Raw genomic sequence first — 15,557 nt, 5'->3', positions numbered from 1 at the left:
TGAGGCCATTTCGCTTTGCTTGTTTTTGTAGGCAAGAGTGGGGAACCTGTGACACTCCAGATGTTGAACTACAACTCCCAGCACCTTCAGCAGAACTGCCAATGATCTGGGCTGATAGGAGTTCTAGGCCAACAACAGCTGGAGGGACTCAGGTTTCCCTCCCTAAGGACATAGCATTCTTGTGTGATGGAACCACAACATTCACTCTGAATGAATGACTAGAGAATCAGTCATGTCACGTAAAAGTTCCAGCACACTGATGTGAAAAGACAGTTGTGCAGGGGCAGACCAGGATCCAGAGTAGCTCCCCACCAGCTGAGATGAGAACCTGTGATTAACATGCATATATCTGGTTCCGCTAATGAGGCCCCTCACTCCTGCCTTGAGCCTGATAGCCTGTTCTGACCTTTAGATAAAAACCTTTTGACTTAAGAGCTAATTTATAGTTGTAATTTTCCACATTCATCTCCTGATTCAGCAAAATCTGTTAGGAGGCTGAGCTGAGCAAAAGGAAATATTCTAATTAGCTGCTAAAGCACAAATGATGGCATTTCCTGTCATCTGTTCTTACTAGAATGAGAACCTACACATTTGTAGAACCTACAGATGTCATGAAACCAACTGGTAGAACACTGGGAACCACCTGCCACAGTTTCTCCAACTGAAAAGATCATAGTCTGATGGATTTGTTTAGGCATTTTATGTTTACAAAGTGTCTTGCTCTTTCATCTATTGAATAGATGCCAGTGCCATGCAGAATGTTTGGCATCTCTTCCACAACCGAGTGTGTTTCTTATGTATTTCTCAGCTGTTTCTGATGGAGCTGGTCCCCATGAGGTTTTTCCTATGGGGGTCTGGGACAGGTTTGACCCTTATCTTCCCCATTTGGAATGTAGGCAGATCAGCAGGCAGGGTCTTCAACTATGGTTGGGGGTAGCTTACCCCACCAACAGCCTCCTTTTCGAGAGGCCTGTGCCCAGGTGTGGCAGACTTCTCCTGGAGTGTCAGCAGTGGGGGAGCCCTCATCTTCCCCGCCTGCCACTCCTCTGGTAGTCGCTGCATACGCTCTTGGTATTCTCAGCTATTCTGAGTTCCTGCAGGTGGCCTGGCTCGCCTATGATGAGGTCTTTCGCATGAGGGTGGCTTTTGATACTTTCCTCCCCTGGAATAAGAAGGATTCTGACCTGTTGCACTCTCAGCCTGTGGCTGGAGATAGGATGGACAGCGGCTACCTCCTGGCTAGACAGCTGGCATCAACTCCCTCTCATGGGCCTGCGGACAGAGAGTTCAATCCTGCTTGCTATGCTGGAAGTTCAGCTCCCGTGGTTTCTGCGGCTGGAACCTGTGCCATTTCAGGCACGAGTATGTGATATGTGGGGGCTCCCATGCCTGCACTAGCTGCCCCAGGGGCCGGCCTCTCAGGAGCAGGAATCTGGACACCGCTGGCCCAAAGAAACAGGTACCTGCCGGGGTAGCTCAAGGAAAAGGGCCCCAGCCCAGTTTAGCTCCCAGAGCTGCAGTGCTTACTCAGTTCTTACCCCTTAGTTCAGGAGGCTGTTTTTGTTGGAGGGCTTCACGGTTGGTTTTCGGATTCCCTACTTGGGTCTTAGGCATGCCTTTGTGTCCCACAACCTTAGGGCAGTGGTGGGCATGGAGGCAGTGGTACAAGAGAAAATTGATAAGGAGAGGTATGCAGGTAGAGTTTTAGGCCCCTTCTCTTCACCGCCCTCCCCTTTGCTCAGAGTCTCCCCGCTAGGCACTGTCCCCAAGAAACCATCAGGCGAGTTCCACCTTATACATCACCTGTCCTAGCCTCAGGGTGAGTTGGTTAACCATTTTGTTCCACAAAACCTGTGTTCTGTCCACTACACTGGCTGTGCTGTACAGATGGTTAGGGGCTGTGGGATTGGGGCCCTTATGGATAAATGCGACATCAAATCTGTGTTCCATCTCCCTGTCCATCCAAGGGATTTTGAATTGTTAGGCTTCGCTTTTGCAAGTAAATTTTATGTGGATAGGGCACTGCCCATGGGCTGCTCAATCTCCTGTTTGGTTTTTGAGCATTTCAGCTCCTCCCTGGAATGGGCAGTTAAGAGATGGGCAGGTTTGCAGTCGGTTATACATTATTTAGATTATTTTTTGTTTGGGGGCCTGGCAGACTCTGGTGAATGTAAGGCCTTTATGGAATACTTTGCCAGTTTGTCAGAGGAACTCGGTGTTCCCCGTGCAGCTGAGAAAACTGAGGGCCCATCTATTATTCTCACCTTCCTGGGTATTGAAATTGATTCAGTGGCCCAGTGCTGTAGGCTTCCCTCAGCCAAGCTGGTGGCAGGGTCTAAAATGGAATCTTCACTTCGGGCTCTCTTGGTTTTCGACCTCAGTTTGAGGAAGGAATGGGCACACCATTATTTGTGCTGGTCTAAGATAGATCAGCAACATAGAGGATGCCTGGTGGTACTATCCTCCTCCCAGCGGGACAAACTTTGCTCAGTAATGTTCTTAGTGTGCTTCATGACAGTGCAGGGACCGCAGCTGGGGTATCTGTTTACACACAAAGATGGCCAGCCCCTCACTAAGTATCAATTTTGGGTGGTTACTAAGGCGGTGTTCTGCAACCTGGGCTTAGACCCCCACAACTTTGGAACACACTCTTTTCGAATAGGCGTGGCTTCAACAGCCACCAGCCTAGGCTTCTCGCAAGAGAGGTTGCAAGTTGGCATTCTAATGCTTACAAATATTATATTAGACCATTCCCTGGGGTTCGGAAACCAACTGTTGAAACCAACTGTTGAACTGTTGTTGTTCTTTGTTCTAAGTTGCTGTTTGTTTTGACATCCTCTGTGGCCATAGCATGGTATTCTGGGCAGGCAACAGGGCAGTGAAGTCACATTTTGACATGCAGATGGGACTTAGCCAACGGGCCTCAGTGCAGTGGCTTGGCCGCCAAGGGATGCGCTGGGACGGGCTCCTACCCACATTGTTCCAGCCAGCTTTGGTTTGGGCTGTGCCGCAGCTTCTGGTCGTTCACCTCGGGGATAATAACATGGGTTTGCTGAAGGGCAAGGCCCTTATCTGGATCCATTTCAATCTGGTTTCAGGCCTGGCTATGGGACAGAGACGGCTTTGGTCGCCTTGGTGGATGACCTACGCAGAGAACTGGACAAGGGGAGTGCGTCTCTGCTGGTTCTACTGGACCTCTCAGCGGCTTTCGATACCATCGATCATGGTATCCTTCTGGGCCGCCTTGCTGAGATGGGACTTGGGGGCACTGTGTCCTAAACCAGTGTCTGGCATCAGTGATGGATTGGATGAGGGCAAACAAGTTGAGATTAAATCCTCACAAAACAGAGGTACTCCTGGTCAGTCGGAGGGCGGATCAGGGAATAGGGATTCAACCAGTGCTGGATGGGGTCGCACTCCCCCTGAAGTCTCAGGTTCGCAGTTTGGGTGTACTCCTGGACTCAGCTTTGAATTTGGAGGCCCAGATTGCTGCTGTATCCAGGAGCGCATTTGCCCAACTAAAACTTGGTGCGCCAGCTGCGCCCGTTCCTGGAGCTGCCTGATCTGACTAGGGTGATGCATGCCTTGGTTACATCCCACTTAGACTACTGTAACATGCTCTACGTGGGGCTGCCTTTGAAGACTGTTCGGAAACTTAAATTGGTACAAAGAGCTGCAGCCAGAGTGCTAACCGGGGCTGGTTACAGGGACCATACAACTCCCCTGTTACAACAGCTCTACTGGCTGCCAATTTGTTTCCGGTCACAATTCAAAGTGCTGGTTTTGACCTACAAAGCCCTATATGGCTCAGGTCCAGGCTATTTGACAGATCGTATCTCCCTACATGAACCTGTCTGGGATTTGAGATCTTCAGGTGAGGCCCTTCTTGTGTTCCCCACACCTTCACAAGCACATATGACGCGGACACGAGATAGGGCCTTTTTGGTGGCCGCCCCTAGGCTGTGGAACTCCCTTCCGAGTGAGGTGCGATCAGCTCCCTCCTTGCTGTCTTTCCGGCGACAAGACTGTTTTATTTCAACGGGCATTTGGGATAGAGAACGACCAGGATTAAGCGTCATAGGTCTGGTGACTACATTATATGATTTTATTATTTTAAATTGTCCGCTGTTTTTAACCTATATTTTATGGTTTTAATTTTTCTCATAGTTTAATTCTTTTTTAATAGTATACTTCTGTATGTTTTAATTGGTGTTATTTTTAGTTGTAAGCCGCTCTGAGTCCTATTGGAAAAAGGGCGGGGTAGAAATAAAGTTTATTATTATTATTATTATCTTGCAGGCTTGCAGTGACTTATGTGCCATTGAACAGCACTGGCAGCAAGTGTACTTAGTGTCATCTGATGTCTTACCCTGTAGAAATTGGAACTATATGGGTGACCCCAGGGGGATAAATAGGACCCGCAAGAAAGTTAATAGGCAGATCCAGCTGACTCTCTTGGAGTCGTGATTTTGTTATTCATCGGCCAGAGATAAGACATGATAGGCTGGAGCTATATCGGCCAGATGGTGTTCACTTGACCGATGTAGGTAATGGCATCCTGTTAGCAGGCCTGCAGAGCGGCTTGCATGAGATTCTACTGAGCTGAATCAGCAGTAATGATTCAGGGTAAAGGGAGACTAAACTGAGGTTTGTCCCCCTTTTGTGGCAAGGAAGTGCAGGAAAGACTAGAAGGGGAAGGGCAACTACGTGGCACCTTTAGGCACCGTTGGGGGTGATAGGAAGTTCTGGAGGCCTGCACCTCAGGACTATAGGGCCCGGAGGCAGGATACTGGCTGCCTTTGGGGCCAATGTTCTTCATTCACTTGCAGTTTTAGGGCCCTGGGAGGCAGTGGCACAGGTTGGCCTCCCTACGCACCTTCAAGGTGTGGTCAGGGCAGGGGTTTGGCAGACTGGTAGGCCCTTCTTCTGGCAGGGGTTGGTCACCCCAATTACTGCAAGCAGGCTTTGCCTGGGTCATCAGTATGCTCCCGCACTTAAGTTCCCCCTCTGTAGGTTCATTATTCTAATTTGAATTCGGTTTAATAAAGTACCCCATTAGTTTAACCCAACAGTTGTTGTCCGTGTCTTATTTCGGCCCTAGGCCACAATGTGTCTTGCTCTGTCATCTATTGAATAGATGCCAGTGACATGCTGAATGTTTGGCATCTCTTCCACAACCGAGTGTGTTTCTGATGTGTTTCTCAGCTGTTTCTGAAGTGCAGTATCCATTCCAGGGCAAACTTGGCTAGCCACTTACACACATATTGGACCTTGGGGGGCACTATGTATGCCTCTGTGATATTTCTTGTTGAACAGCAGCTGAGTTGTATGCATGAGTTTGTTCTACACACTCTTTGAGATTTAATTGGTTACGGTTTTAGCAGCTAGAGAGGAAATAAAGTTGTTACGTCTGTGAGGTTTGTTAGAGGGACAAAAGCAATGCTTTGGATGGCTCAGATATGAATCATAAGCCCACTAAAAGGAAATTGTAAACTTTGCTTCTATCCATGTTAGATGACCGGTGGGTGGATGTGCTACTGCTGCAGTAGTAATTGGCTTCTCCCACCTGTTTCCTAGGCATTCATACAAAAACAATCACCACTACTTCCTGGAAAATCTGGCTAGCTGATGCTTGGTACATTTACTCACATGCAGAGAATTGGCTGTGCTGCAGATCTCTCTTCCTTTCACTTCCCTGATGTTCCCTGTTCAGGGCCATGGTGCAAAGGCAGCAGAAGTTTATTTATTTATTAGATTTATATCCCGGCCTTTCTCCCAGTAGGACCCCAGAGGCTCTCCTGACTGCATCCTCTTTCCTCCTGCCATTCCCTGACTAGGCTATGGCATGATAACAGGGAAGTGACAGGAATGCACTTCTCCATTGGACCAAAATGGGGTTTGTAAGATTATGCAGACAAACTCAATCTATTTATTCATTCTCTTTTTATTTAACCATTTATATCCAGCTCTCCCTCCAGAGTTGCCCAAGGTGGCAAACATATCAATACTAAAACAATACAGTTAAAACATTTTAAAACAGTTAAAGCAATAACCCCCTCTCAAAACTAATAATTTCAGGGAGTCCAGGGACAGATGTTTCAGGCATGAAATGCCTGGGTAAACAGGAATGTTTTTAAATTTCTCCAAAAAGTAAATAATGAGAAAGACTGACACATCTCATTAGGGAGGGCATTCTACAAATGAGGGACCAAGAAGACCCTTTTAAAGGTTGCCACCAACTGGTCAACCCCAAGTGGTGGCATCACCAACAGAACTGAGATGGTTGATACTGGGGAAGGTGCTCTTTTAGGTACTTGGGTCCCAAGCCATTTAAGGCTTCGTATGCTAGTATTAATATCTTAAATTGGGTCCAGTATCTAAGGACTGGTGACACATGGTCTCATTGGGCCTCCCCACTTACCTTCCTAGCAGCCATTTTGCATTAGCTGCAGCCTTCAAACCATCTTCAAGGGCAGCCATGCATAAAATACATTACAGTAGTCCAGGCTGAAGGTCACCAGAGCATGGAATAGTGAGGCCAGGCTGTCTTCATCCACCAACCGCCATAGCTGGTGAACTAACCTAAGCTGGGCATAAGCACTCTAGCCACAGAAGCTACCTGAAACTCCAGTGACAAGTTGGAATCCAGGAGTGCTCCCAGACTACGAACCTGTTCCTTCAGGGGGAGTGTAACTTGGGAACAGGTTGTGCATCTAATTCACAGACCTGTTATCAACGCACCCACAGCACCCCATCTTATCAGGGTTCAGCTTCATTTATTGGCCCTCTCCAGCCCATTGTTGCTTCTAGACACCGGTCCAACCCCTTCATAGCCTCTACCAATTGTGATGGTATCGAGAGATAAAACATGTCTAGAGGCTAAGGCTGACTTGGAAGAGCAGCTGCTTGTCTGTTGAATTTCAATGGTGGGCTAGTTGCCCAAAGGAGATCCCAGACAAACTTCCAAAAAGAAGTGGCTACTACAGAAATAGTCACCTTATGCCTCAGCAGAAGATGGTTGGGAGACTACAGGAAAGAGTGAAACACTCCAAGGTATGGTCTTGCTTATTTTCTACACACTTGCCTCTTATCCTGAACTGGGAACATAATCCATATATTGTGGAATGGCACTGGAGAGAAATGTAAAATAAATATTTTATCTTTCCCCCTCTCTTGATTCAGATAACAGCACAGATTAAAAATAACAAAAGGAAACCATGCCAAATTGTAATCAGGATCTTAAACATCTAAGAATGTCTTAGAGATCAGCATTATGTCCACACTTGCAGTATGTTCTTTGAGATTTGGAAGCACAAAATAAGCAGTTGCAATCTTAGGTATTGCAAATACCAGAAAACTAATCAAAAGCATTAAGAGATGGGCAGGATACAAAGAGATACTGCAGCTGTGAAAGTGATAGCTGTAGTCTCTTATAAGAGAGTTTGTATCCAAAGAAACCAAGTAAAAGTTTGCATTAAGAACAATAAAGTCTTCTAGTGTGCTCTCTGTATCACACTGATGAAAAGAGACTTGGCGCCGAACTACTTGTGAAACTAAACATACCACTTGGAAGCACCAAGTTTTTATGAAAATTAATATTAGGTGAGGTCAAAATAGGTTGGCTTGTTAAGCTGGGGGAATTCATATTTCAAGCCGCCTGTATACAAAAAATACCTTACACCATTTCTAGTATACACCCTCTATAGATTTGATGCTGTGACAAATTATGAGGAGTAAATTCATGATCCACTGGCATCTTTAAATTTGAAATGAGGACGTAACTTTTTCTAAGTATTAGAAAGTTTCCTGGAACCTTGAGAACATCACTGTTGCAAGCCTTGGATAAATATTCTAATAAACTTTCAGAAATAAACTTGAACATATCTATAGTTCATATCTATTTTATTATTCCTAAATGTCAGCGGGGTACATAGTCTCACATTCCTTACTTCAGTCACTTATCTAGTCCACTGCTGCACCCTTCAGTTGCAACTTCTTGCCTATGCAGATACAGAGGAACTACCCACACATATTCCAAGACCCATGAATAATTCCTCAACTGGCTCATCACATTCCTTCTTCCTTATGTGTCTCCAACTGTATTCATCAGTTTCCACTACCCACCACTAAATTCAGTTCAGGGCCAAAGGAAAGGCTGTAGTAATTTTATACCATCGTCTATAACCCATTTGGTCAGTTTAAAAGGTCCTATGGTGTGGCTGGGATACACACAATTCAGATGTCCTTTCAGCACTTCCCCTCTCGGCCTGTTATATATTCTAGCTCAGTGGTTCCCAACCTTTATGAGCACGGGACCCCCTTTATAAGCTGAACATTTTTTGTGACCCCCTCCCCCCAGGGAGGCAGGCAGGCTGCCAGGAAGGAAGGGGGAAAGCAGCCTTTCTTTGCAGGCTTGCTTCTTTTTGCTTCACAAGAAGCCCTCTCATCTCATTCTAAGCAAGGGCATTGCCAGTAGCAGAAGTGCAAGGAGACGGGAATCAGTGATAGTAATCCCCTCTTCTTCCTGGTCGCCCCACCCTCAGCCTCCTTTGGCATCTGCCATGTATTTTATAGGCAGATGCCTGCCCTTAGTGCGCCTGAAAGACGCTCTGGCATTTCAGCAAAAGGCCTCCCCTCTTGTTTGAAGCAAGGGGGAGGTGTCATCTGCAGCGGCTGTGGAAAGCATACAGTGTAGAAGGAGTGAAGACTTTTTTTAAAAAAATTAATAAATAATTAATTTCTTTACTGTTCACGGTCCCCTCTGGATTACTTCGTGGCCCCCCTGGGGGTCCCGGCCCCCAGGTTGGGAACCACTGTTCTAGCTGAAGATGACCTGAGGGGAAGAGCAGACATTTATTTTTCTGTTTGTTTTCTCTCACAGCTTTGCTGTGAAACAGTCACTATGAAAAAGCAAATCCTTCATTTTGTATCTGCATGGTTTTAATTTCTGTTCAGTGTCTTATGATGGTGCACACAATGTTCTTGTTTACTAATAGGAAAAAAAATAGTACTCATTCCCAGGGCATATGTGTGTGACAGTGCTCACTAGTACAAAGTACCAGCACCTCTTTTTTTGCTGTCCATGGCAGCCATTTTGGGTTGACACCCATGGCACTTTTATCAAGATACGAGTACCAGCACCTCATTTTTTTAACCAAAAAAGCAATATTCATTCCATACTGAGTCACCTAACAAGCAGGCTGCACAACTCCACCCTCACCCGTGTAGCATGCATACAGCCCACCAGCCTTGTCTTATGGCCTGCCAGGTATTTTGACACTAGAGCTGCCATATTCCAGTTCCATAAATCCAGGCAGGCTAATTTGCATATTATAAAATTATTTGCTAATTATGCAAATTAAACATATTAATGGTTGCATTGTCCAGTTTTGTTTTTGTGCCTAATAATTACCACCAAAAACTGGGATGTGAGGAATCTCTAAAAAACCCAACACCTTATATTTTCAGCCTTAAATGCCTAGACTCTAGTTTCCAACATTATGGAATGCTTATTTATTAACAGAATTTATAACCTGCCCTTCCACAGTTAAAAACTGAGCTCAGGGCAACTTTGTTGTTGTTGTTATATTCCTTCAAGTTGATTATGACTTATGGCGACCCTACGAACCTTTTGGATACATTCATGGGGTTTCCATGGTAAGAGGTATTCAGAGGTGGTTTACCACTGCCTTCCTCTAAGCCTATGGCACCTGGTAATCCCAGGCAGTCTCCCATCCAAGTACTAACCAGGCCTGACCCTGCTTAGCTTCCAAGATCAGATGAGATTGGGCGTGTTCAAGGTAGTATGGCCATAGGCCAGGGCAATTTACAAACATAATAAAAACAATATAAATATGCAATCAATATAAAAGCATAATAAAACACAAATTAGAAACAAACACAAGACAAGTCCTGGGCTGCCCTGGTCTACTACTGGGAGGAAGGGCAGGATATAAATCTAATAAACAAATAATAAATAAGTCATTACAGCAGTATAAAAATCCAGTATAGAAGAAAAAGCCAGCAAAGCATCTATTAAAAGCAATATTGTGACTGAGAGGTTGTCTGTACCAACAATTAGGAAATGTGAAATGAACACACCACTACAACTTGTAACGCAGATAAAAGCGACATTTGGTCTTACCGTGAAATCAGTCTTCTCTGTGCATGTCAAAGGATAATATTAGGTGGGTAGCTAGCTCCACCTAACGGTTGAAGGCAAAGGAGCACTGCTGAAGTTTTTTTTGCAGGTCCATTACTGGTCTGTGCCTGTTCCTGTCTCAGTTCTCAATGGCAAGCCCATAAATGAGTAAGACAGGATAGAAACACACTCAGAGAGACAAGACAGCAGTACTCATACACTCTCTGCCAAAGGTCTACTGGTGCTTATAAAGGCAGCCCAGCCCTCCTAGGGAGCGGCCCTGATATCATCTTTTGACATGCACAGAGAAGGCCAATTTCACAGTAAGACCAAATGTCTCTTCTCCTGTGCATGTAAAAGATGATATCAGGTGGGACATACCAAAGCTGACCCATGTAGGGTGGGAAAATCGCTGGGCTGCTGCTAGAGGACGTGCTGTAGCACTCTCCTCCCAAAGGCTGCCTCAGCCGACACATAGGCATCTATTTTGTAATGTTTAATGATGGTATTGGGCGTGGCCCATGTCACTGGCCTACAAATGTCTATTAGAGGGGCATTGTGAGAAAAGGCCGCTGATGTGGCCACCGCTCTTGTGGAGTGAGCCAGCATCCCGGCTGGCCGGGCTAGTCTTAGAGAGGCACATGCCAAAGAAATGCATGCCTTGATCCACCTAGCTAGTGTAGAAGTGGTCACCTTATTCCGCAGAGATGCTGGGTGAAAGGAAACAAATTATCTGTTTTCCGAATTGCCTTTGTCTTGGAAATATATAATTTAAGGGCTCTCCTCACATCAAGAGAGTGCCAGGCCTTCTCTGAGGGATGAACAGGTTTAGGACAGAAGGATGGCAATACCAGTTCCTGTTGGCAATGGAAGGTAGACAGTACTTTGGGATGAAACAAAGAGACTGTGCGTAGGACTTCTCTATCTTTATGAAACGCACAAAAAGTTTTATGCACAGATAGGGCATTCAGCTCAGACACTCTATGGGCCAAAGTGATGGCTACAAGGAACAAGACCTTAAAGGATAGCAGATGGAGAGAAACTTGACTCAAAGGTTCAAATTGAGGTCTTTGAAGGTCTGTTAACACTTTGTGCAGATCCCATGTCAGGTAGTGATGAACCATAGGTGGTGTTGATATCGTTGCCCCCGAGGAAACATTTGATGAAAGGATGAAATCCAAGTGGATTTTCTGGAAATCTGGAAAGTATCGACGATAAGGCTGAAACCTGGCACCTCAAGGTGTTAGGTCTGAGGCCCAATGATAAGCCATCTTGCAGGAAAGAAAGAATTTCGTTAATACCCGCTTCTTGAGGAAGAATTCCTTTTTTCTGTGACCAGGATGAGAAAGCCTTCCATGTACCTTTGTATATTCTGATTGTGGATGGGTGTCTAGAAGCCATCATGGCTTCCAGCACTTGTGGGGAAATGCCTTTCTTTAAGAGTCACTTCCGTTCAAATTCCATACATGAAGCGCCAACCACTCCGGGTCCGGATGAAGAAGCTGCCCTTGTGAAAGCAGGTCCTCCCTTACTGGAATTTGCCATGGGGGTTCCACCAATAGTTCAAGGAGATCCGGAAACCAAGGTTTCCTTGGCCACCAGGGAGCAAGTAGTAGAACTGCTGCCCTCTTGGCATGGAGTTTTTGGATCACCCTGGGAATAATTGGTAGTGGGGGGAAGGCATACAGCCTGTCTGGAGGCCACTGAGATGTTAAGGCATCTATCCCCTCCACCTCTGGCGTGGTATACCTGCAGAAGAATCTCCTTACCTGCCAATTGTGACTGGTGGCAAATAGGTCCACTTGAATTCGGCTGAATACTATCTGTTGAAAGACCGCCTGGTGAAGCATCCATTCTCTCTGATTCCGTTTCTCTTGACTGAGCCAGTCTGCTTGGCTGTTGTCCTCCCCCTTGAGGTATTCTGACACTATAGAATCCACATTCTTTTCCACCCACTGAAAGAGGAGAGGTGGTTCCTTCTGGAGGAGGTGGGAGCATGTGCCAACTTGATGGTTTAAATAAGATTTGGCTGACACATTGTCTGTTCTGATAAGCACCGCTCCTAACCATCTGAACTCTGCAAAGTGTCTGAGGGCCAGACGGATTGCTCAAAGTTTGAGAAGATTGATTGGCAGGGTGGATTACTGTGACGACCATGTGCCCTGAATCATCCGACCATTGCAGATGGCTCCCCACCCTGATAGGTTGGCATTAGACATGATCAGGGTCCAAGGGGGATCCTGGAATGGAATGCCTCTTAACAGGTTGGGTTCGTGAGTCCACCATAACAGCGACTGCCAGACATCTGGCGACAGAGCTACTCTGTGATGGTGTCTGGATACTATGCCATTTTGGAAGGGTAGGAGTACCCACTGAAGTGTGCGGGAATGATGACGTGCCTACGTTGTAGTTTGGAATGTGGACACCATCAATCCCAGAAGTGCTGCTAATTTCATTAGATCTGCTGAGTTGGAAGACAAGAATCCGATGCTGCTTTGCATATTTTGTTTACTCTTTCTTGGGACAAGCTTAAGAGGCCCTTCTGTGAGTCTGTAGTCACTCCCAGATGCAGGGAGACGGAAATAATAATGCAGGGAGATGGAAAAAGTTGACTCTTGGTTTCATTGATCAGGAAGCAGTGGTCCTTTAGACAGACCAAGGTGACATGGAGGTCTTCCCAGGACTTGTACAACGATGGGGAGCGAATCAGAAAGTCATCCCTGTGTCCTGAGATGTGCCACCAAGGCAACCACGATCTTCGCGAATGCCCTGGGGGCAGATGACAGGCCAAATGGCATAGACCTGAATTGATAATGGTCTTGCCCCATGGCGAACTGGATGTATTGCCTGTGAGGTGGGAAGATTGGGATGTGGAGGTAGGCCTCCTTCAGGTTGATTGAAGAGAGAAGTCCCCCTTCCTTAGGGTTTCCTTGATTCAAAGTAAGGTGTCCATGCGAAACTTGCAGTATTTTAAGAATCCGTTTAGACCCTTGAGGTTCAGTACCGCCCTGAACGATCTGTCTTTTTTTCTGACAGTGAAGAACAGAGAGTATTTTCCCAAAAATCTCTCCCCTGCCAGGATTTTCTGTATAGCTGCAATCTGTATGAGATGGGAAACCGCATGCAAAACTCTTTCCCTCTTGAGTGGAGAAACTGAAAGTGGGGATGGAATGAATCTCACAGGAGGGGTGGAAGTGAACTCCAACTGTAGGCCATACTGAAGGGTGAGAAGATCTGAAGACGTGTCCTTTCACTAGTGAGCAAAGCGTTGGGGATGGCCCCCCACTGGCGGTATGCTGGAGTGAGAATTGATGCTTATTTCCCCGTGACTGGGACCCAAATCCCGATCAACTGGGAACGTGTTGTTGAGATTTAGGCTGGTTGCATTGTCTGTTCCAGAAGGGACGGCTGGAGCGGGCATCCTTCGGTCTTCCATATGGCCTGGAGCCTCAAAAGGATTGAGACAACTGATATGGGTGGAATGAACGACTAAAGGACTTTCTGTCATTCCTTTTCCTAGAGGACGGCATCGACTTTTCCTTTTCCTTAGTGTCATCCCCAAATAAGGTGCCTCCCACATAAGGCTCTGAGGCAAGATTTGAACAGGCTGCAGGGTCTGACTCCCAATGACGCAGCCAAAGGGTTCTTCTACCACCAGTGACCTTGCTGCAAACTGCATAGCATCCGTGGATGCATCTGCCATGAAGGTAACTGCCTGAGACCTTCAGCAGAGACTTGCGTACCTAGGCTGCGTCTTGTTGTGGGCCATCCAGCAGGTCTTCCAACCAGAGGAGGTAGGCTCGAGCAAACAATGAGGAGGCTGCCGCTGCCCTGATTGAGAGTGCACTAGCCTCGTGAACCCTCCTAAGCCCCTGATCCATTTTGCACTCAGTGGCATCCTTAAGGTGCGCATCCAAGTCCTTCGGATTCAAAGATGGATTCTGCAAATTCACAATGGGTGCGTCTATGAGTGAGACTTTCAGCTGGTCCATGATGGGTTGTTCCAGCATGTAACATTTGTTGGCTATTGAGACAGACTTCTTGAATTGTAATGGGATGTCAAACTCCAACTTGAGCACTTTTGGGAGAAGGGAGCTTCAACACTCTAGATTTGGGTTTCAGATCCGGACACACCACTGAGACCCTCAATGTCGAGGGAGCAGAAGGATCCTCTGCAGAAGTTAGAGTAAGGGCTTCCATTGCCTTGCATAGTAGGGGAAGGAAGTATGGTTCCTGAAATATCCTAGCGGATGAAATCTCTTCAGATTCCAATTCCCCACTCCATTCCTCTTCGTTCAAGATCATTAAGTCTGGGTCAGCAGCTGTCTGTTCTGGGGGCTGAAGGTGCCTGCCCTGAGCCGTGGTATAGGGATGTGGAGATAAGTGGTTCAGTGGGGAAAGCAAAGTTGCAACTGAGCAGCCTGTAGGCAGGCGCGGCCTGTAGGCGGGCCCTGCAATGGCTGCAATCCAGTTGGAGTCTGAGAGGGTGAGGGCGCTGATACTTCCTATGGACGTACTCAAGGAATAGATTGAGAGGACAAATCTCTAGCTAGATCCATTAAGAGGGAATCCCTGAGTTGTTCCTTCAGTTGTTGTATCGAGTGAGCTTGGCAGTAAAAAGACTGGAGCTTTTGCCCCCCCCACCTCTTGGATCTGTTGCACAAGGATTGGTTCCTCCAAAAAACCTGTGAAGGCTTCAGAAAAGGAGGTGATGGAAAAAATAGTGTCCAAAGAAGGGTGAAGCTGACTGCCTTCTTCATCAGATAGGGATTCCTGGTCCCTCTAGGTCCTTGCCTGTTGAACAGGGCCTTGGCTGTCTCTACCAGTCGTCTTGTTGGTAACAGGTGCCCTGCCTTCCATAGCCGCCCTGCCCGCCATAAATTGTGCCTCAGCCACCTTGTGCCTGACGGTAGAGAGGCAGGCTACCACTGTTCCTAACTGATCCCCCAAAGTATGAGACTGCCCTGAGACCTGACTGGAAAAAGGTGTTGACGCAGCATCTGCTGCAGGTGGGGGGGAGCAGCTTCATCCTCTTTGAGGGGTTCTCCATTTTGCAGGTTGCTTTTCCCATGGGAGCAATGCGCTGTGGGGCTTATGGGGGCAAAAAAGGGCCTTGGAAAACTGCAGCTGGGCGCGGGGGGGTACCCCCACAGGTGGTGAAGATCACCGCTGCCCTCCGAGAAGGCCATTAATGTGGCAGCTTGGGGGGTGAAATGCAGACCCCACCTGTAGCGGTAGCCATTCTCCTTGCTGGTTTTCTGACTGGGGGGGACAGCAGTTGCAGGTTGCTAGGGACAATGGCACCTGCCTGTTGCTTCCCTCTACCGCTGAAGCTGCTAGTGAAGGGCCCGAAAAGCCTCGGCATGGGCTGGGGACGCTGCCACCTGTGGGAAGTCATCCATGGATGTGAAGGTAG

The 15,557-nt window shown here is 47.0% G+C and overlaps 1 protein-coding gene and 1 non-coding gene across 18 annotated transcripts in view; both read right to left on the bottom strand.

The window, feature by feature from the left end:
* The window catches only part of RIMS1 (regulating synaptic membrane exocytosis 1), a 542,374-nt gene that overhangs the window by 121,006 nt on the left and 405,811 nt on the right, over positions 1–15,557 (bottom strand). The window lies entirely within an intron of this gene.
* On the bottom strand, positions 9,699–9,817 carry LOC133384619 (5S ribosomal RNA). The gene has a single exon (XR_009762636.1). It is a non-coding gene; the product is annotated as a 5S ribosomal RNA (ribosomal RNA).

This window comes from Rhineura floridana, chromosome 4 (assembly GCF_030035675.1).
Source record: "Rhineura floridana isolate rRhiFlo1 chromosome 4, rRhiFlo1.hap2, whole genome shotgun sequence".
Lineage (NCBI taxonomy): Eukaryota > Metazoa > Chordata > Lepidosauria > Squamata > Rhineuridae > Rhineura > Rhineura floridana.
Note: the sequence above shows the minus strand (reverse complement) of the source record. Positions and strands in the feature narration are given on the sequence as shown.